Source organism: Desmodus rotundus, chromosome 2 (assembly GCF_022682495.2).
Source record: "Desmodus rotundus isolate HL8 chromosome 2, HLdesRot8A.1, whole genome shotgun sequence".
Lineage (NCBI taxonomy): Eukaryota > Metazoa > Chordata > Mammalia > Chiroptera > Phyllostomidae > Desmodus > Desmodus rotundus.
Genome location: NC_071388.1, coordinates 64,594,213 through 64,616,592, shown reverse-complemented (window position 1 = coordinate 64,616,592; position 22,380 = coordinate 64,594,213). Strand labels below are relative to the sequence as shown.

The following is a 22,380-nucleotide window of genomic DNA, read 5'->3' as shown; positions in this document are numbered from 1 at the left end:
GTCCATAAGAGAGAAAGGCTGGGGTTATTTGGCTGAGATGAGATTGGGAGTTTCATACAGACTTCACTTATCCCTTCCTCCACCCTCTACCTTGGTTGATTGAAGTGGCCACTAGATGGAAGTATATATTTGTATTGGTTTTCTACCTGTAGATATGTCTTGTATACATAGATATGCATATCTAAAATCAAAATATTAGATTCAACTAGTGAGATTGATACTTTTTTAAAGCTATAGAACTAGATTGAGACTCTTATGTGCAGGAAGGGCCAGCAAGGGCGATTTAAAATTCTGGAAATGACTATGTGGGATTTGTATTACATGCAGTTTCTGTGTAATGTATTGGTAATGTTTAAAAATAATTAGCAAAACATTCTGTCCTAGTTTAGATGGATTTTATAATCTTCCTTTATTTATTTCCATATATTGCAACAGCTTACTATATAGATATTTAGAAATTATACGTGGGCATATCTCAAACATATTGCTGATCAGGTCCCAGACCACTACCATAAAGTGCTAATCACAATAAACTGGGTCACACAACATTCTGGTTTCCCAGTGCATATGAAAGTTATCTTTTCACTATAGTATAGTCCATTAAGTGTACAGTGGCAATTTATCTAAAAAGTAATGTACACATCTTAATTAAAAAATATTTCATTGCTAAAAAAGCTAACCAGCATCCAAGTCTCAGCCAGTTGTAATCTTTTTGCTGGGGGAGGGTTGTAAGGAAATGCAGCATCTGCGAAGTGCAATAAAGCACAATGAAATGAGGTATACCTGCAATGAAAGTCCTTCCTCTTAGCCTGGAGGTACTAGCTGCATTTTCAGGAAGGTTTTAAGTGGTCATAATCACCAATTTTAGCAGCATTACATGTATATATTAATTACCAGGGCTGAAACCTCCATATATGATGCCAATATTGTGGTATGTGTTTCTAAATATAGCAAAGAGTTTCATTTTCTTATGGGTAGTTTCTTTTACTTATAATTCTCTTCAATTTGCTTAGGAATTTTTTTCACTATTGGTTGACTACTTGAATTTGGTCCTCTGCTAGATGCTCTGGTTAGAACAAGGAAATATAAAAATTACTGTCTCTGTCCTCAAGGAGTTTGCATTGTAGTTTGAATGAAAAATATAGTTTAAAAAACACATGCAATTTATTATTCTAAAGGACAAAGAAAAATGATTCAGAACTTTGCAGGGAGAAACCCTGTCACGCTGAAGCAAGTGCAGTACTTGAAATTAATGATATATGTCAGAGAAGAAGGAGTGGAGGGCGTGGAAAAGAAGAGGGGATTTTAGGAAGAGGGAAGTGTGTGAATAAAGAGTAATGCATGTTTGAGTAATCGGATTTTTCTAGATCTGAGGGGCATTGTGGGAATTGTGGTTTAAAAAAGGTAGATTGAGGTCAGGTTGTGGAAGTTTTAACTGACAGGCTAAGTGGTTTGGAATTTATCCTATAGACAGTTGGGAATATTAAGCTTAAATGGCCATAGCCACTTTAGAAGAGAAAAGGAGTAGTTTCATACCAATTCGTTTGTCTTAAAGCTCTAGTTGAATTATTTCTTTCCAATTGCATAAAGAAATTTAGGGAAAAAGACATATGGTATTAAGAAATATTCATATTTTCATAGTTAAAATATAATTGGGTTATGTCTTTGATTTTCTGTAATTCACAAAATATACAATGAAACCACTTATTGTGGCCAAGAAGAACATTTTGGAGAAAATTAATGTTGTTGTCATTCTCTTATATACAGGATTACCCTGTGTGCTTTGATTGCTGAACTCATTCTTAATTCTCTTCCAATGCAAAATAGATTTTTAGTTAGCTGTATTAAGTGAAGGAAGAATTTTAAAACATATAACTGTATAGAAGGTAAAATACGTATCGATAAATTGAGTTAGGTGAAATTTATTTAACGAAAATACAGAGTTAGCAGTGGGTATAACTAAAATTGGGCAAATGCTGGTATGAAGAGGAGAGACAGAAAAGGACTAAGAGTTTGGTTACAATCAGTGAGGGATTTGGGGGCGAGATGAAGGTAGGAATTTTACTGTCATATGCCTTGAGCAGGAAGCCCTGTCAAGGAACAGTAAGCTGCATGTCAATTCTGGTAGACGGAACACTGGAGTCCTGAGGGACCTGTCAGTCAGGCTCATGTCCACAGGCTCCTGATCATGTAGACACAAGGATGCTCAGGAGGAGTGGAGGCAGCCCACGGTCAGTTGCCAGGTTGCATGGACATTATAATTCTAATGAAACTGCATGATCAGGTGGCTCTTTCTTTTCCTTTTGTCTTCAGGTGCCCCTTCATGTCTTCACTTTCGGGTTCAGGACAACACTGAGTTCAAATTGTGTAGTATAGAGTAGAGATCTGTTATTCTGATGCCAGTGTCATCTCTCAGTACTCCTCCGCCTTAACCCTCTGCTCTTGATTTTGATGCCCTACAACCTTGCTGGAGCATTTGCAACGTGTGTATTACATTGAGTCTTACTTTTCTTTAGTACTTAACCCAAATCGCACCCTAGTGTGAGGAACCAATTCTGATTAAATTCGGGATTAAAAAACTACAAAATAGCCCCAACCAGTGTGGCTCAGTTGGTTGGGTGGTGTCCCACAAAGTGAAGGTCAGCAGTTCCAGGTTCCAAACCCTGTGAGGGCATGTACCTGAGTTGTGGGTTCGGTTCCTGGTTGGGTTGTGCTAGAGGACGCTGATTGATGTTTCTCTCTCGCATTGATGTTTCTCTCCCTGTCTTTTCCCCTCCCTTCCTGTCTGAAAATAAATAAAACCTTTAAATAAATAAAAAAAGATTTTTTAAAACTACAAAATAACAACAAAAAGCGAAAGAATGATACTAGGCTGGCCTCTATATTTTTATATAGTGCATTTTAAGCATTCGTTCGATAAAGGTCTTTATGCTGCCCTAAAGCAGGTAAAGAGTTTTCAGCGTTCGAGTTGAACATTAGGGAGTAATGATCTGAGATGTCACGTGGGCATAGAAACGTAATTATGTTCACCACTTAAGTGCTGGGACTTTTCTGTTCCCTTTTATGTTTGTTGCTGAATACCTTGGGCTATGGAAGAGGTTGGCAAGTTTATTTTTATGTTCACATAATCACACATTCAACAATTTCATTTTTCCTCGAGCCCGGTTTTGATGGCTAGAAATACGCCTTTTAGCTTTTAAAGGAAACATTAGATTACAGGCTTATTTTTGTGTCAGACTATAGTACCAAGTCTTTTTCACATTATATTTTATGAAGTCCTCTTAATACATTTTTTTAAAGAAACCCATGGCCCAAGTTGACATAAGGTGATAAAGGGTGGAACTGAGATTGCAAAGTCCAAATCTCATTTTCTTTATCCGTGGTGCCCTCAACAGTCTCTTTGGAGTGGACAGGAAAGAATGCCGGTTTTATCTTTATGAAATCACAAGTAAAATTGATGCAAAATTTATTTTTTACCTGATCAGATTCCCCTTATATGTTGTCAGTGCCATGAAAATATGAGATCATCCTTCAAATTTTTGATTGTGATGCCCTCAGAAGAAACCAAAATATCAATATTTAATTGGCTTTTACTATCATAGCTAGCCTGGAAAAGATTTAATTTAAATATAACTTACTACAGTATATGTATCTTGAATAGAAAAGTGGAAAGGAGAGCTGAGTTCAAGAGACATGACCGAGATAGCTTACTTTTTAGAAGCAGTACCAGCTTCCCTAATTCTCACACCAGCTCTCTTCCCAGCAAGGCTCCTTATTCCCATCTCATTGCCACGTTCACGAGCATTCTAATTCACATGAGAAGGCCCCCCATACTCACCAGGGAAAATTACTAATCAAATTGAACTTTCTGGATCTGATTTAATTTGGTGGCATTAGTAGACAGGATCTTAGGCTCTTGGCAAAGAATTGTTGAAAATTAATTTTAATTTGATGAACTATAATCTAATATAAAATTTACCTTGAGCAATAGAAGAATAAGTTACTGTATTTGCACTAGGGACTTTTTATTTTGCATACAATATTTGTTTATCTTAGTGTATGAATAACTTCTCAACTGATGTACTTTAAAAAATAGGACTATATATTGTTGGTCTATGTTAGGTAAAAATCAGGAAGAAAATCTGCAGTGGGGCTCTGGTAGGAAAACCATTAGACGTGATCTCGTCACCTGTTAAACCCAGCTGTCCCTTCTGGGATTTGGCTTTTGTGCTCTGAGAACCATTTCTATGAAAATCTAATGAGGAAACTCTAAACTGCTGGTGACAAGAGTAGCCTATTTTACAAACCATGCAGTAACCAGGATCAAGTATCAGAGTACAAATTCAAGCTCTTTCTATTTTTTATATACTGTGTTTGGTGGCATTTTGTAAAACTATCCATCCCCCTTCCATTGCCAAGCTGACTAATCGACTGGTCTGTTGACACCATCTGTCTAAAGAATCCACAGCCGCTACCATGACTTTTGGTTCAGTTTTCAGTAGAAACACATTCCATCAGGAAAGAAATTTTTTTTTTTTTTAATTTCCTAAGTCTGAAGTTGTGAATCACACTGGAATTTCCCTTTTTTTCTTTCTTTCACTTTTTCAGTGCTTGTTTTCTTTTTTATTGTTCAAACATTCATTTAATGTTCTGTTTTAAGTTGACCCATGGCATGAATTTAGGATACCTGTAATGTTTGAAAGAAATAATTGATGTAAAACTTGTTTTACACAAAATATTCTCTAAATGGTTCAATGTTTCTTAGACATTCTGTTTCCAAAATATTCCAGCAAGAGTATTTTGTTTCAAGAAAAATGCTTTTGATTTGGTGAATGCTTATGGTTACAGTTTCTAGATGGCTCATCTATTCAGTCTTAGAAGTTTCTCTTAGACCTGAGTAGCAGAATGGTGATTATTTCAGGAGAAAAATATAACAGCTTGGAAGTATATAAAACCATGTGATGATTACAAGTTTACAAGTAACTTTAAGATAGCTCCTGTGGTAGGTAAACAGACATGAGCAGAGCAAGGAAGATGGGCCAGGTATAGAAGTTCACCAGAGCAGGAAGGCTCAGGGTGGCCTTTCCTCCCCTAGCATATCACTCACTCACTGTTCATGCAGTTTAGAGCCCCTAACCTTTCATATTTCTGGTCATGCAGTTTGGACCATCCCTGACCTCGTCTTTCCTGGCATGTTGCTAGTCATGTGGTTTAGAGCCTCTTAGAGGGGGAAGCGCGCAAGGGGGCTGGAGAATAGCCCTTACACAGGACAGTGAGATTCTGACCCGAATCAAATATATCTAGGCCCGTGCCTTTCCCCTCCCCTTCTTCCCCCCAGGTGCCTTACCATTACCTTTCTCTTTCTGTCTTCTAAGCTCCAAGGGCCCTTCTTTGGTCTCTGTTAACTCGTTCCTAAGCCTATTATTTCTACAGCTCACTCCTACCTCTGTGACTTTATACATACACTTTCTCATAATTTGAGTCTTGGCTGTGAATTCTCTCTCGGTCAGAACTCAAGTCCCCAGGTTGCTGAACCTAGCTAGATCTGGTCTGACTCCACCTACCCAACACCTTGTGCCATTCTCACTGCCAACAGCTTTCATCTTAAGGTGTTAGTAACTTAGAGAAAAAGGTATGTACATATGAAAGTTCAATAAAATAGACAATTTGAATATTAGTTATAGATGACAAGATGACATATCACAGTGTTTTTTGAAAATAAAGAGGGTATGGATTTTTCTGTCCTGGCAAGGCTTTGTGAAAGAAGAGGAGATAAGTAGAAACTTGTTGGCATTTAGGGAAGTTTCTAGGTGATAATATAAAATTCCTGGCAAGGTTTCCATAGAGACACAGTCCGGAGGAGAAAACACTTGATTGGGTGTAGGGAAATTGGTAGATTAGGTCTATTTGGTTGCAAATGAAAGAAACCCATTCAATGACAGAAGGAAGATTCATCAACTCACATGCTCAAGTCTTAGAAAATGTCCTTGTGGGGTCAGACTTAAGGGACAAATGGAACTAATTATTAAATGCCATTAGTATATTTTCATTTCCTTTCCTCGCCTTCCTCTTGTGTGTGGCCGTTTCATTCTTCTACTGTACAGGCATCTCTTGCACATAAGAGCAAGCATGGTGCCCGGCAGCTCACAGTCTAATAGCTTTTTGCTGTCAGCTCTCGGAAGGCAGATCCCAGGGAAGGGTTTCTGATCGTCCCATGTTAGTCATATGTACATCTCTGGACCAGTAATTAGAGTCACCAGCCTGGGGCCTGTGCTCCCCACTGTGGTCTAAGAATGGAGCCTATTACCTGAAGGGTGGAGGACAAACCTGCTGGCCAAGGACTCCCCCATTTTTATAAAAAATTGCTGCCATGGACAATTAATATGTAGGAGAAGAAAAGTTCTGTTTGTTACTTAACAGTTGGGGGGAATGAATGATTTTAATAATCAGTGAAAGAGCCCTGGCTGGTATGGCTCCGTGGATGGAGCACAGGCCTGTGAACGGAGGGGTTGCCGGTTCGGTTCCTGGTGAAGGCATGTGCCTGGGTCGCCGGCCAGGTCAGGCTCCCAGTTGGGGGCATGTAAGAGGCAACCGCACATAGATGTTACTCTCCCTCTCTTTCTCCTTCCCTTCCCCTCTTTCTAAAAATAAATCTTTAAAAAAAAATCAGTGAAAGATCCTGAATCATGAATGAAATGAGGAATCTGCCACTCGGTATCATATTCCTTTACGTGTTAGTGAGTTTATAGTTCTAGTTGGTATAGCCTTGCCTAGAGCCATGTATATTGTTTGTTTTTAATAACAATATCATTACCACAATAATGACATCATAAAATTCTCAAAATGGAAAGTTTTGAAGCTATGTCAAGGTCAACACGCCTTTCCATCCCACGTGTCCACAAAAGGGATGATGTTACGATTATGCTATGTAGTGTTGAGCTGGTATTCAAAGCACAAACGTGGAAGGAGCTGTCCTGTTTATGCAGTAGACCCTCAAACTGATGCTTTCAACACAACATGGAAAATACTCAGACTAAGGCTCTGTTGATGGAAGAAGTGAAAGGAATTCTAAAAAGTATCCTTTGGACTATAGTCAGCTGTATGAGAACTAATGTATATGAGCAATGCCTGTGTCCTGTTGCTATGAATACTTACAAGAGTCTTTTAGATATTTTAAAGGATTTAAAATGTTAGCACAAAGCATTCGATTTTTGTCTGTTTAGCCCAGTTTATTGTCATAGAAACTCTGCTATTTGTCCATTGTATCTGTAGGTCTTTTACTTCATTTGTGTTAGGCAGGTTGGAGGAATATCAGGATTGCTGCTGTTGGCAGGGCCTCTTTAACTACACATTTCAGGGGTGTAGGGCTGACCCGTTTGCATGCATTGGCGCCTCTTTCTCTGTGCACTACTAGTTCTGTGTTATTTTTTTAATGCCATGAACTGGTGGTTCTCAAACTTTGCTGCCTGAGCCAGTCCTCACACCTACCAGACCAGAATCTCTGAGCTGAGTCTTGAACATTTTTTTTTATAGCAAACTTCCCAGGGGATGCTGCTCTGCACCAAAGCAAAGAACTTCTTTTCCTCTTAATTCTCTTCTTGCTGATTCTGAGACTATAGTGATATATTTCTGCAATCTCTACCGACATTAAAACACCCACAGGCATCACGTATGGCTAGAAGAGCTTGCAATGAATGACCTAGATTCAGATCCTAACTCAATTACTAACTGATTAAGTAACTTGGGTGAGTCACTTGACTCTATTGTTCTGGGTAAACTGGGAATGATGAAAGCATTAATCCATTGTGGATTAGATGAGATGAATTATAACATTTCCTGAAGACAACTTGCTTGTTGCCTTTGCAAAGGTTTTCTTGGGTATTACAATAATTACTTGATCATTCTGTTATTGTGGTTATTTTAGGTTGTAGATAATTTTACTGTTCAATCCCTGTACAAGTCATCTGGATTTCTTAATCTACTGTGTTTTCAGATTTTAGGGAAGTGATATTTAGGCAACAATTATGCTTTGAGTTGTTTAAAAATATAAAGGATTTTACTTTTATGTGGCCCAAAGATTAGAGAGGTGGCTATAGTTAGAGGTTTTGAAGGTTGGGCCTTAATGATGAAAGAGCTGCCACATCATCACGTAGTATGGTATTATTATTAACCAGAAAATCCTTTGGTCTGTTTATTCAACATCAAAGAAGGAAAGCAGAAGGGAACCAGCATCACATAGGTATATGTTACGTGTGAGGCATTTTTTAGTGGTTTTTCCTAAATTATTTATTTAATCTGTGAAGCAGACATTATTACCAGTTCCTCAAAGCCACTGATGCCTTAACTTTGTTCATTCAAGTATTATTTTTTATCATATTCTAAGTGAGTATAAAAAGAAAAAACATTTTGTTGAGGTAGTTAGTGTATAGTTTACTATTTCTCTTCTCTCTTACCTTCATTAACTCTTTGGATCCTCTCTGTACCTCTGTTTGGAGGAATAAAATAGGCTCTAAAATATAAAGTGATCTCATAACCATCTACAGGGCATTCCCTTCCCCCTACATATCCAAAAAGATTGCATTTTAAAATTTAACAGTGTCCAATGACAAACATACTTAGCTATTTTCTTGTTTTTGTATGAAATGTGTTTCACTCAAAACTGCATGAGTTTTTAGCAGTGTTTAATAATAGTAATTTAGCTCTGTCTGCAAACATAAATACATCAGTTCTTGTTTATTTTTAATTTCATGTGCAATGGAAAATTAAATTTGTGTTCATATGATTTTTATACAAAATAATCTTTTTCATATGTTTGGCTTTGGATTTTTTTGAAAGACAAACTTTAGAAAATGTGAGGGCTTAAACTCTGTGCGTTTGATGCTGCCAGACACATCGAGTGGGCTGCTGTCTCTGTAGAGCTCCCACACCCTTGAATATGTGCACTGAATGGTAGTGTGCTTCCCAATGGGGGGCTGACGGAGAATACCCAGGACGGGACTCACCCGAGACTTGTTGGATGCTACTACTATTACAGGCATTTCCAAATACCCTGATCTAGTGTCAGGATAAAATATGTTGTGGCCAACCTAACTCCACTATCATATTTCCAACATTGTGTGCCCAGTAATTAGCAATACAACTAATAGTTTCTTGGGGAAGGACATTTAAATTAGTATCAAGTATTTTACTTAATACTAACTTAAATAGTTAGTAGTTAAGTATTTTTTCTATTTGTAGACTTGTAATACTGTGTTCTACAGCAGTGGTCCCCAACCTTTTTGGTACCATGGACAGTTTTGTGGGAGACAGGTGGGGGGGAAGGGGGACGGAACAGGAAGCAGAGCTCAGGTGAGCTTCATTCCCCCGTCTGTGGATGGGGAGTAGGAGAGAGAGGCAGGAGGCAGAGCTCAGGTGAGCTTTCCTTGCCTCCCAGTTCCTAACTGGCTGCAGACAGATAGTGGTGTGTGGCCCTGGGGTTGGGGACCCTTGCTCTACTTCATTCTCTTCTGTCCCTTATGAATGTTGAAACCTCATTTTAACATTTGAGCTTCCATAATGATAATAGTTATCACTTTAGTAGCATTTCAGATAATTTTAAGGTATTCTAGGGCCAGACAGGTTCAAGTAATTTATGGCAAATTAGACCTCAGACAAGGTACTTAACCATCCCGAACCTTCCATTCTTCATCCGTAAATATTTAACATAGGGATGTCAGGGATATTCATTAAGATAAAATACATAAAGCCCTGACACCTAGTTATGCCTATTGTAAAATTCATTTTATTTACCTAGCCCAGTGATTTTTCAACCTTTTTCATCTCGTGGCACACATAAACCAATTACTAAATTTCTAAATTTTCTAAATTTTGCTGACCTGACAAAAATTAGCTATAATTTTGATTCATTCACACCAGATCACATAGCTATTGTTGTGTTGGCTGTTGTCATTTGTTTTTTATTAGACGATCTAAGGGAAAAGAGGTCTGTGTCCCTGACTAAACAGTTGGGTATTGCATGTTTTAAAAATTCTTGCAGCACACTGGTTGAAAATTGCTGCCTTAACCAGTAATAAAATGTAATCTAAAGTTTACTGGTGTATCATGTGAATGAAACTTTTATGTCAGACAAGAAAAATGCATTGCACCGCACATAATATGAAAACTTGATGTTGAATAGACCTAGAAACAGCTCTTAAAAAAAGAAATAAAACTAAAGTTTGGCCAAACTTGATTATTTGGTTTCTTCACACTAACGCAATTACTATTTTAAAAGGTCAAAGAGTTTGTCATTTAAAAAATGTGTATTTTGCTTAAAATGTACTTTTCACTTACCATAAAACATTATGCTTTCCATTTTATGACTCCTGAAACTTTCAGCTGAGTACCGGCAAGGCTGCTGGTACTCTGTGGGTCCTTAGGAGGCTGTCATAGCAAAGTGGTTTGTCCTCAAATGAAATCATGTGGCTTTTTGAACGAGATAACATAAAGCTTTCAGAAAATCTTTCAATATTTCTAGAAGAGGACTTTAAAAATAGATTTCATGTATTTAACATGAAATATTTATTTCCCTCCACCCATAGTTTCTTGGACTAAATAAGAAAATTTATTTATTGTCATGGTGATCCCAAAATGACTTGCACGTGTATGGTATGGTCACCTTTGGAAGGCTAAAAGCAGGTAAAATCAGAAGAATTTTGTATATAATCATAAATCATAGTTTGAGAAAATCAAAATGTTTTTCTTTTCTTTTGAATAGCATTCAGTTTTATCCTAATACAGAAAGAGTTATCATATTTTCTTATAAGATGATGAAATTCTTTTACATAATGTTGAAGTGCTTCTTTTTAGATTTAGTCTTTTTTTAGTTTTTAGAAGTTTTTCATACTGATGTTAGGGAGTAACTTTTTAAAATGAAAATACGGTAGTATATGGAACCAACGCTGAAGCTATGTAACACCAGAAAGGAAAAAAAAGAAGAAAAAGAGGGTCATTATTGCTTTTTTATTTTGTTTCTAAACAAGATATATTAAAATGCTGTATGTCTAGATTGAGGGCACTTACACTCCAAGTCCTGTCGAGATGAGAGATGTCTTCATTGCCTAATTTTTTTTCTTTGTTGGAGGGAATGAAAGAGGAAGGGTTGGGTATTAGAGAAAACCTAGATACAGAGTCAGGAGGAGGGAAGCAAAGTTTTAGTTATAGGAACTAGGCTTGGCTTAGAGCAAGAAAATATAACCCAGCTTCAAGGATGGGGAGGTGAGCAAGTGCGACCGGGTCATAGCAGAACAGCCTTACAAGGATGGCTGGGTAAGGAGTTACATGTCCTAAAATTCCCCTGCTGGAGGAGGGCAGTGTTGTAGGGCTTCCTAAAACTGGAATTGGTAATTAAGTGGTTTGGGGCAGCTATCAGTAATGTTGACAGATAAGTGGATTAAAATAATTAAAAAAAACACAGTTGGAAGAGGAAGGGAACTGGACACCTAGCAATTAACACCTACCTGGCAGACAGCAAACGTATGGATGACTTTTTAGGGATGAGGAAATTGAGAATCAGAGAATCACATTGCATAAATTTACATAACAAGTTTTATGCATGAACTTAAAGGTGTAGAATAAAAAAATACTTGAGTGTAATAATCAAGGCATATAATTCATTCATTATAGTACCTACCAATGGACAGATTTGATGAAGTGTAGAATTTGTCCAGGTAAATTAGTTGATACTTAGTGATATTTTAGAATGTGAGTAATTTATTCTCTAGTCATTTCTATAGAGTTGGAGCTCTAAAAAATTAGTGAAGAGGTACCAATGTTATGTATATTAAAGCAGTGTGTTTTATTATTAAATCTCAATAGTCAAATGGTACAAATTCATATTTTCTGTTAGGGAAAAACGATGACTGAAATTTGTAACAGAAGTCGAACAGGCAGGCTCGGACTTTAATGCATATCTGAAACACTGCTGGTGCTTGTTGAACAGATTTTTTTTTTTTTTTTTTAGAAGACTTGGTCTGGTAGGTCAGAAGTAGGGCCTCTGGATTCTGAATCTTTAACAAGATACCATCTCTCTTATTCACTTTGATGTTCCCCAGTAGTGAAGATCTGTGATTTTTCACTGTGTTGTATACCGATGTTTTAAAAGCCATTTGTAACAGTTTGATTTTCCTTTTTGCATTTCTTTTCATGTGACAATAGTTTAGAACTGTGGCCACCAGTTACATGTGACTATTTAAAGGAAACTAATTAAAATAAAATGAATAAAAGTTGAGTTTTAAATACTCAAAAACCTCATGTGACTAGTGGTTGCTGTATCTTTGAGAGAGCGTATATAGCACATTTTAATCATTATTGCAGAAAGTTCTCTTGGAATACACTGTATGAGAATTTAAGAATGATATTTAACTTCATTATAGTATTGTGTTTATGGTATTGGGGATCATTTTAAAAAATTTTCCCTTATTAAATATCACTTTCTTTAAGTAGTAGGAGCATACATTTTCTTTACAAAAGTAGCTTTCATATTAAAACATAATTCTAATTAAATTAAAAGGAATGCGTGTGTATTCTTTTGTTCATTAGACAAGAGTAAACATGCTTAAAAAGATAATTACTTAGATAGCTTCCATTTGTACATGAAATGGTAATCTTCTAAAAATTCTTTTGATGTTCATGGGATTTTCCCACTAAGAAATTTCCCCTGAAGAACATTTCTTACTGTGCTCAAAGAAGTAGGTGGGGCCTCAATATTTTATCACTGTATAAAACGGGTTTAAAATTGATCTGCAAAAATGAATCAAAGTGGTCCATATAACCGCCAGGTTTGTCCTTATATTGACTGCTCTGTGACATAAGCTTATTGTCTGTACCATCGAAAGAGTTTGTTTTTTTTAGTTTCAGAGGTGTAACCGAATGATTCAGTGTTTGTAGATACCGCATAAGGATCAACACAGTAAGTCTAGATAACATCTGTCACCATATAGAGTTACACATTTTTTTTTTGCAATGAGAATTTTAAAGATCTACTCTCTCAGCAACTTTCAAATAAGCAGTACAGTATTATTAACTACAGTCACCATGCTGTCCATTACATCCCAGTGACTTATTTTATAACTGGAAGTTTGTACCTTTTATCAGAATTTCAATATAAAATGGGCATGGAATTTATCATTAGATTTTAAATGCAGCTATGTTAGTTTGATAGCATTTTCCTGAATATATTGCATGTGATTTATAAAGTATCAAGTGAAATTATCTTAGGAAAACATAGTGTAATTATGTATTATAATTTGAAACATACAAATTTTTTTTAAGATTTTACTTGTGTATTTTTAGACAGAGGGGAAGGGAGGGAGAGAGGGAGAGAAACATCAGTGTGTGGTTGCCTCTCCTGGACCCCCACTGGGGACCTGGCCTGCAACCCGGGCATGTGCCCTGACTGGGAATCAAACTGGCGACCCTTTGGTTCGCAGGCTGGTACTCAATCCATTGAGCCACACCAGCTAGGGCTGAAACTCTAGGTATTCAAGAAAGTACCTGTAAATGTGACATTACTTGGAGATAGGGTCTTTGGGGATGAGCAAGCCAAGGTTATCTCATTAGGGTAAAAATGACCATATCCTTATAAAAAGGGGAAATTTGGGCGCAGAAGCACAAAAAGAGACATGTGGAGAATGCCAAGTGAAGGTAAAGGCAGTTTGGGGTGTGAGATGGCAGCAGCAGCAAGGGAACTTCCGCTAAACCACAAGGAGCTAGGAAAGAGGCACAGAAGAGATTCTCTCACAGTTCTCAGAAGAAGCCAACCCTAATGACTTACTTAGTCTTGGACCTCCAGCCTCCAGAACTCTGAGACGACAAATTTCAGTCTGTAGAGCTACCCTGTTTTTGTTACTTTCTTATGGTAACTCTAGGAAACTGATCCACCCACTGTGTTGTTGTTTGTACATTTATCCATTTTTTAATCCTCCCCCAAGGATATGTTTATTGATTTTAGACAGATAGGAAGGAAGAGAGAGAGAGACATTGATGTGAGAGAGAAACATTTATTGGTTGCCTCCCATATGTGCTCCAACTGGGAATGGAACCCAAAACTTAGGTATGTGCCCTGACTGGGGATTGAACCCACAGCCTTTTGGTGTGTGGGATGATGCCCCAACCAATTGAGCTACCTGGCCAGGGCTATGTTGTTACTTACTTTAAAAAAATTTTGTATTAATGCCCATCCTAAGAATCTGATGGCCATTTCTATGGATGAATGTTCTCCTTATAAAAATGCAAGTATGTTTGTAAACATAAAATTCCCAATAATTTCAGGGACAAAGAACCTCTGTCAATAATAATAATAATAATAGGTACTACTTTACTCAGCCTGTGCTGTCCAGCATCAAGTGAAGAGCAGGCAGGAAAGACTGAAAATGAGAAGGCCGAGGAGCAGTGTCGCATGGCAGTGTGAGGAAAGGGAGGCAGGCTTTGGAGTTCACAGCTTTGGTTCTCAGCTTTCTGTGAATTATTTGGGAGACCTTGTGCAATACTATCTGATACTGTACATGTATGATATGTATTGTACAAATATCTCTCTGTGAATTATTTGGGAGATAATTGTGCAATATTTACCCCTTTCAGCTTTTAAAAATTCATCTAAAAAAGTAAAGCTAATTATCCTTGTATTTCTTGTGAAGATTAGAACCTCTCCTAAGATTAAGTCATTTTTAAATCTCCATGCATGCTCACAGAAAGTTGCATTCACTTTGAAGAATTCACAGACACTTTGAAGCACATCCTGACCAGGCTAAGAACATCTCTTCCTTGGTCTCTTTTACTACAGATTTGACTCCTAACCTCATGTTTATGGGATTCAGAAAAGAGTCCTGGTTCTGGCTACAGGGGAATTTTGTTGTCAACTCTAATCAAGTATTTTCAATATGTGGATTAGTTTTCCTTTGTTTGGAAAATGCGAGGGTTGGCAAATTGATCTGTTCTTATTCCAGCTTTAACATGCTATATTAACTTCATTTTATGGATGAGGAAACTGACCCAGTAACCAAGATAGGGAGGTAGAAAATGATGGGCCCAGGAAAAAAGTCTGCATATTCTGATACGAATCCATTACTTTCTCTCCTCCCACCTGCCATGTAGAACCAAAGTATTATTTCTAGTGTTTCTTACATTAATTTGAGAGTTGTAAAGAAAAACTCTGCTCTGTAAAGTTTACTCTTGGGCAAGGTAAATTCTTAATAAGGTGTACTGTTTTATGGCGTGATTTAATGGTGAAATACCCAAATTCTGGAACAGGCTGCAGGGACCCGGATCTCTGTTCTGTCACTAGGTACCTGTGAAATCTTGAACTAGAGTTAACTTCTGTGCCTCAGTTTCCTCAACTACAAATTATGGAAAAGAATAATGCCTACCTCAGAACATTTCGAGGATTGTGAGAATTAATACAGCTAATGAGCTGACGGATAAATATATTTTAACTGTTGTTCTATTTGACATTTAAGGCTACTGAATATCTATCACAGTAAGTGCAGCCTCTAAGTCAGTGACTTTCAAACTTTAATGTACAATAAAATCACATTGTGCACCTGTAAAGTACCAGTTATAGGTCCTTATACCCCCCAAAAATGACCAATTAGGTCAATGACCACTTATTTATTATACTTTTAACCTCATCCCTGATTTTTCTAAAGTAGAAAAATAAAATGAATAAAATAAAGAATACTTAAAAATTAGGGAGTACTCATAAAGGTATAAAGAAGGATTACCCATTGGGATACATTACATTTGTTTATGTTTAATCATTAAAATTTTTTGAAAGTTTATATTACTTAATGTTACTCCATTTTGACATGCCCATGCCTTGTATTTTAGGAGACCATTGTGATGAGCCTATATTTACCTCTGAAAATACCTCCATGCAGTTTTATGTGAACATGTGCTAAATAAAATACTTATTTCAAAAGAAAATGACTTTATTTTTTAAATCCATTGTATTGATTTATTGCTATTACAGTTGTCCAAATTTTCCCTCTTTGCTTGCCTTCTACCTGGTACCCTCTTCCTTCCAGCATTTCCCCCCTTAGTTCATGTCCATGGGTCATGCATGTAAGTTCTTTGGCTTCTCCATTTCCTATACTATTCTTATCATCCCCTTGTCTATTTTGTACCTACCATTTATGCTTCTAATCCCTGCATCTTTTTCCCCATTCTCCCTCTCCCCCCTCCCAGCTGATAACCCTCCAAATGATCTCCATACCTATGATTCTGTTCTGTTCTGGTTGGTTGTTTGCTTAATTTGTTTTTTTGGATTCACTTGTTAATAGTTGTGAATTTGCTGCCCTTTTAATGTTTATAATTTTGATATTTTTTTCTTAAATAAGCCTCTTTAACATTTCCTGTAATAATGGCTTGGTGATGATGAATTCCTTTATCTTTTCCTTGTCTGGGAAGCACTTTATCTGCCCTTCCATTTTAAATGGTAGCTGTGCTGGATAGAGTAATCTATGTTTTAGGTCCTTGCTTTTCATCACTTTGTGTGCTTCTTGCCAGTCCCTTCTAGCCTGCAAAGTTTCTTTTGGGAGATCAGCTGATAGTCTTATGGGAACTCCTTTGTAGGTAAATCTCTCCTGTTTTCTTGCTGCTTTTAAGATTCTCGAATTTTAACCTTTGGCATTTTAATTATGAGGTGTCTTGGTGTGGGTCTTTTTGGGTTCATCTTGTTTGGGATTCTTTGTGCTTTGTGAACTTGTATGTATATTTCCTTTCCCAAATTAGGGAAATTTTCTTTCATTATTCTTTCAAATAAGTTTTCAATTTCCTGCTTTCCCTCTTCTCTTTCTGTCATTCTTATGATTCGGGTATTGACATGTTTGGAAATGTCCCAGCAATTGCTTATACTATCCTCATTTTTTTGAATTCTTGTTTCTTCCTTCTGTTCTGGTTGAATGTTTATTTCTTCCTTCTGTTCCAAATCATTGATTTGAATCATGGCTTCCTCCCCTTCACTGTTGTTCCCCTGAAGATTTTTCTTTATTTCACTTAGTGTAACCTTCGTTTCTTTATGTTTCTGCCATACTCAAGGAGTTCTCTGAGCATCCTGATTGCCAGTGTGTTAAACTCTGTATCTCTGTTTCGGTTGGCAATCTCTGTTTCGTTTAGTTCCTCTTCTGGGATTTTGTTCTTTTCTTTCATTTGGGCCATATTTCTTTGTCTCCTCAATTTGGCAGCCTCCCTATGTTTGTTTCTGTGTATTAGGTAGAACTGCTTAGACTCCCTGTCTTAGTAGTGTGGCCTATGGTAGAAAAGGCACCTGTAAATTGCATGGGGCAGAGCCTTAGGTAACTGTCAGGGTGGGGCAACTGGCTTCAGAGCCTTGTGGCTCCGGAGGGCTTGGAGAGGGAACAGTGCTGCTGCCTGGCTTCTGGAGGTTTACCCAGCTCTTGTCCTGTTACCAGTCACTTCGCCCACTCCCTATATGGGACTGGCATCCTTCCAGCCGTTACCCTGGTGGTGAATCCCAGAGTGGGTGGGTTTGTGTATGTTCTAAGACTGCACAGGCCCTTTAAGCAGAGTCTCCTGAAAATCTGGCAGTTTCTTCTGTCACTGCAACCCTCATTGGTTTCTATAGCCAGACGTTATGGGGGCTCATCCTCCTGGCACTGAAACCCTGGGCTGTGCAGTCTGGCCTGGGGCTGGGATCACTCGTTCCCAAGGTATCCCTCCTGGTTTTTATTCACCACATGTGAATGTGGGACTGCCTGTTTGGCCTCCACTGCTGCCTCTCTGCACCACTCTGCGACTCCTCACCTCTCTGCCTCTAGCCTGTCTCTGTGACTGTGCCTCTCCTACCTGCCTGAATGAAAGTGGCTTCTTTAAATCCTTAGTTGTTGGACTTCCATACAGTTTGATTTTCTGACAGTTCTGGGAGTTATTTGTCTTGAGGTTTAGTTGTAAATCTCTCTGTGGTTGCATGAGGAGGCGGACATTTTAACCTACACCCCCATGTTGACCAGCAGTAAATTACTCTTACTTTTTAAATGATCATATTATTTTCAGTTCTAAAATTAATAAAACAAACAAAAAGCTTACATTTATTTTCTCTCCATCTCAGTTATTTCACTGTTAGCAGAAAGCTAGAGAAATACCTGTTATATTGAGATATTCTATGAGTTATCATGTGCAGTTTGAAAAATGCAAGTATATTTTGATAATGTATTTTGGGCTTAATTTATTATTAATAGAAGGTCTCAGAATTGCTCAGCTGTGAAGTGAAAAATAATTCAAGGTTAAAAAAATATTTTCCCTGGGCATCATAGACCAGAAATTACCTTGTAATGTTATTGAAAATAAGTAAAGTAATTAGGTCTATTTGTTTCCTAAGGAGAAGCAGGTTTTTGTGCCCTGTGTTCATTTAATCTCATACAGGTTTTCCAGCTTTCCAGGAAAACTTACTTCGTTAGAAGATGTTTGCTTCTACTCTATGCTGCATGTAGTACATTAGCTTCCACTAATTCTAGCTCTGTTGCATGCAGTTTTGCATACACAATTCTTTTAGATTCATTTGCTGGTTTTTATGAATGCCCACAAAAAAGTGTAATGCTGACCAAGAGGTGCATAACTACATAAACATTGTGTAAGTGCACCCAGGATTGCTTGTGCGTCATTCACATTAACTGCATCTAAAGATAAACTTTAATAACTAAAAAAATGAAAAAGAAAGATTGAGACAGGTACTACAGACTGTTTGTTTGATTTTTTGTTTGTTTTTTTTGCACTCTTGTAACACCTGCAACAGGGACAGGTTTGGTGGAGTTTGAGTACTTAGTACATTTTAGTTGAGTGAATAAATGAATGCTAAAGAGCTAGCAAAAGTTGGATTTTGTCTTCATATTTTTCAAAAATTTGTGTTGGTCTCGCTTTGCTGCATCTACTGCGATGATGAAGGTCATTCTCAGCAATCGGACTGATGGTATTCCAGAAAGTGTTGACATCACTATGAAGGGATGCACAGCTATAATGAGGGGCCCCAGAGGCGCCCTGCAGAGAGACTTCAATCATGTCAATTTGGAACTCAGTCTTCTTGGACAGAGAAGAAGAGGCTCCGGGTTGACAAAGGGTGGGAGAGAGAAGGGAACTGGCTACCATTCGCACCAGCAGCAGTCATATGCCAAATGTGATCAAAGGTGTTACACTGGGCCTCCGTTACAAGATGAGTCCTGTGTGTGCCCACTTCCCTGTCAGCATTGTTATTCAGGAGAATAATTTTCTGGGGAAATCAGGAATTCCCTGGGTTTGGGTTTGGATGACTTTAGGTGTTGATTGTTCAGTATTTCAAGCTGAGAAAGATGAGTTAATTCTTGAAGAAAATGGCGTTGAACTTGTATCAGTTCAGCTACTTTGATATAACTAGCCACAGCAGTTAAAAACAGGGATGTCAGAAAAATTTTGGATGGTACTTATGTTTCTGAAAAAGGAACAGTTCAGCAGGCTGATGAATAAGATCGGAGATGTCCAGCTACAGAAGCAGCAAGATGCAGGATGATTCCTCAGACTTGTTTGTGATATTTCAGAGATACAATGAAAGTCCTGTGCTGAACAAACAATTTTGTTACCTTTTACACTTGTAAAATAAGATGTTTTATTATGAAAATAATACTAGAACATCATGGAAGAAATAGCTAGAAACCAGAGAAAATTAGAATGAAACAAAAACTATGCATTTTCAATGCTTCCTAAGAAAGCAACACTTTTAAGTTACATTTTAGATCATTTTTCTAGGTCTTTTTCTCTCTCTGCTGCTTTTTTCCTCAGCCTACCTGTTCTGCTAGAATTGTATACCCTATACCACTGTTAGTCCTTGTATTTTCAACACACACGGTAATGTATATAGGTTTCAGTGTCCTTGGAATTATTTCTAAACAGAGTTTCCTGTTGGAATGGACCAAAAGTTTTATATATCAAAATAGCCATGGCTTCAGAGCTCCTGTGGATGTCTGCTTCCCAGAAGAAGTCAGGGTTGCCCTTACATTCCTTTGAATTGCCTGCAGGCATGGATGTTTAAGTAGCTTATAAATACACGTGGGATCTCCTTTCATTTTCTTTTCCCATTGTCTGATCATTCATTTAACACATTTATTGAGCACCTGATGAGGGCTAGGTGCTGTTGTAGGTGCTGGGATGTAGAAATATTTCAGTTCTGGTCTAACTATTTAATGACTAAATGCAAGTATTTCGATATTATACATGCTATCTAAACAAAAGTGATAGTGTGGTCCTTTCCCTTCAAAATTAAGCCACCATCAAAATAATGACTAAAAGTATTGTATTTGCCTTTTAAAGTTGAATTAAAATACAAAATGATAAATGCATACAGGCATCATATTACCACAATTAAAAAAATATCTCAGGAAAAAGAGATATTGGCCCTTACCTCTATTCCAAAAGAAAAAGTCCAAACTTACCTTCAAAAGAAAAGAGAGATAGGTAGCAAATCTCAAATCAGAGTGCAATAAAGGAAAAACACGTTTTAGAATTAGGATAACTTTCTGGAGTTCTTTGCACCAAAACTTGTTTCATTAAAGCTTCACGTACGGTAGACTCCCCCTTTTGGATCTATTACACATAGCATTGTTTGACTGATGAGTTGTTGGCATACCTGTCTAGAAAAGAAAAATCACTGGGTAGATTTTAAGTTAATATTTGGAATTCCCTGTAAGTCTTACCTTGTATGTCACGGGATAAGACTCTGACTCAGCATCCTTTGTTATGATGCCCCTTAGAATCTGGAAGAACTGATGAGGGATAAAATGAGAGAGAAATGGGGAAGATACAGGGGAGGAAAAGATGACTGTTTACTAATGAGTCAATGAGTTTCTTTAGACATTTTTGTTCCTGTCAGAAGTACTGACTGGGTTTACAAAATGAGTGAAGTTGACTGCATTCCTGTAGGGATTTCTCAGTAATCCTTTAAAAGGCTGTTTTAGGTATTTTGTTTTTTTTTTTTTTTAAGTATAACTGTATTTAGACAATTATTCTTAAAATTGCCATTCCATACTCCATCTTGCAGACACCTGTATTCATAGATTTTTTAAATATGGCTCAAGTATGAGTACCTAATTCAAGAAGTAAAGTTGAAAGCTTTATTTTTAGTAATTTAATTGATTTTAGGTTATTAATTCAGTAAATTATATCTACGATGTACAGTCTATGAAAATCTAAAGCAACTCTTTAGAGAAGGAATTGACAAATACATATTTGAAATAAAAAGTAAGATTAGTTTTATAATAAAGATTCTCCTTCAAAAATTTAAATTCAGGACAAAGGAAGTTTGGCAAGCAAGGTTTATTTTATACAATTAACAGGAGTATTATTGGGTATTTCCATTTCAGTAAAGGAAGTCTGCTCATGTTCTCTGTATTGAGGTTCTAGTTGGCCCAAATGTATAACCATCTGCTCTTTCCATATTACATGTGGAAAGAAATGAAGTATAGGTTACCATTGATTGCAATAGCATGTCATTTGTCTTAATATGTTCAAAATCCAATGTTAGGAGGAGCTGTATTTCCATAGCGATAAAACAATTCACAGAGCCACCCAAATAACTGGTTTTTACAGTACAACATGTTGTCCAAAATCCTTTGTCTTTTGAAAATGGCTCTAACACCTGAAATAATTTATTATATTATCAGACCTGAATATTTTTTTTGTATTTTAAGATAAGCATTAGTAAATAAAGTGTTATTTGTAAATCTTGATAACCTTAGTGTATTTACAGGGAGTTGAAGTATCATTCTGCACAATTACAAACTTCATCTATATTCTGGTCACCTTAGGATTTTTAAATTTACAATGAAAGGGGAAGAAAAAAGCCCCAACAATACTATTCCCTCAGGAATATTTAAAAAGCATTATCTTTTAAATTTTGAAAGTCACACATTTAGTCAATGGCTTTCTCTATCTGTGATATTTTCCACAACAACAGAGATATATTTTTAAACAATTTTATTTATTTATTTTTAGAGAGAAGGGAAGGGAGAGAGAAAGTGGGAAAGAAACATTGATGTACAAGAGAAACATTGATTGGTTGCCCCTCATACACTCCCGACTGGGAACCTGGTCCGCAATCCAGGCATGTGCCCAGACTGGGAATTGAACTGCTGACTTCCTGGTTTGTGGGATGATGCACAACCTAATAAGCCACACCAGTCAGAGCCCGAGACACTTTTCTTACAGATGGCTTTAGAGAGAGTCGACCTCTGATGATTCTTAATCACAGTAACTTGGCTGAGCTAAGTGCTCTAGCTTTGTTTCATTGTTCATGTATTATGAAAGATGTTTGGCTGTGTAAATGAGGAATTATTTTAAGTTGAATTCTCAACTAAAACTAGA

At 37.1% G+C, this 22,380-nt stretch overlaps 1 protein-coding gene and 1 pseudogene across 4 annotated transcripts in view; both read left to right on the top strand.

The window, feature by feature from the left end:
* Nucleotides 1-22,380, top strand: part of ROBO1 (roundabout guidance receptor 1) — a 400,095-nt gene that overhangs the window by 41,431 nt on the left and 336,284 nt on the right. The gene's annotated exons all lie outside the window — the stretch shown is intronic.
* On the top strand, nt 18,931-19,491 carry LOC112302541 (large ribosomal subunit protein uL6-like; annotated as a pseudogene).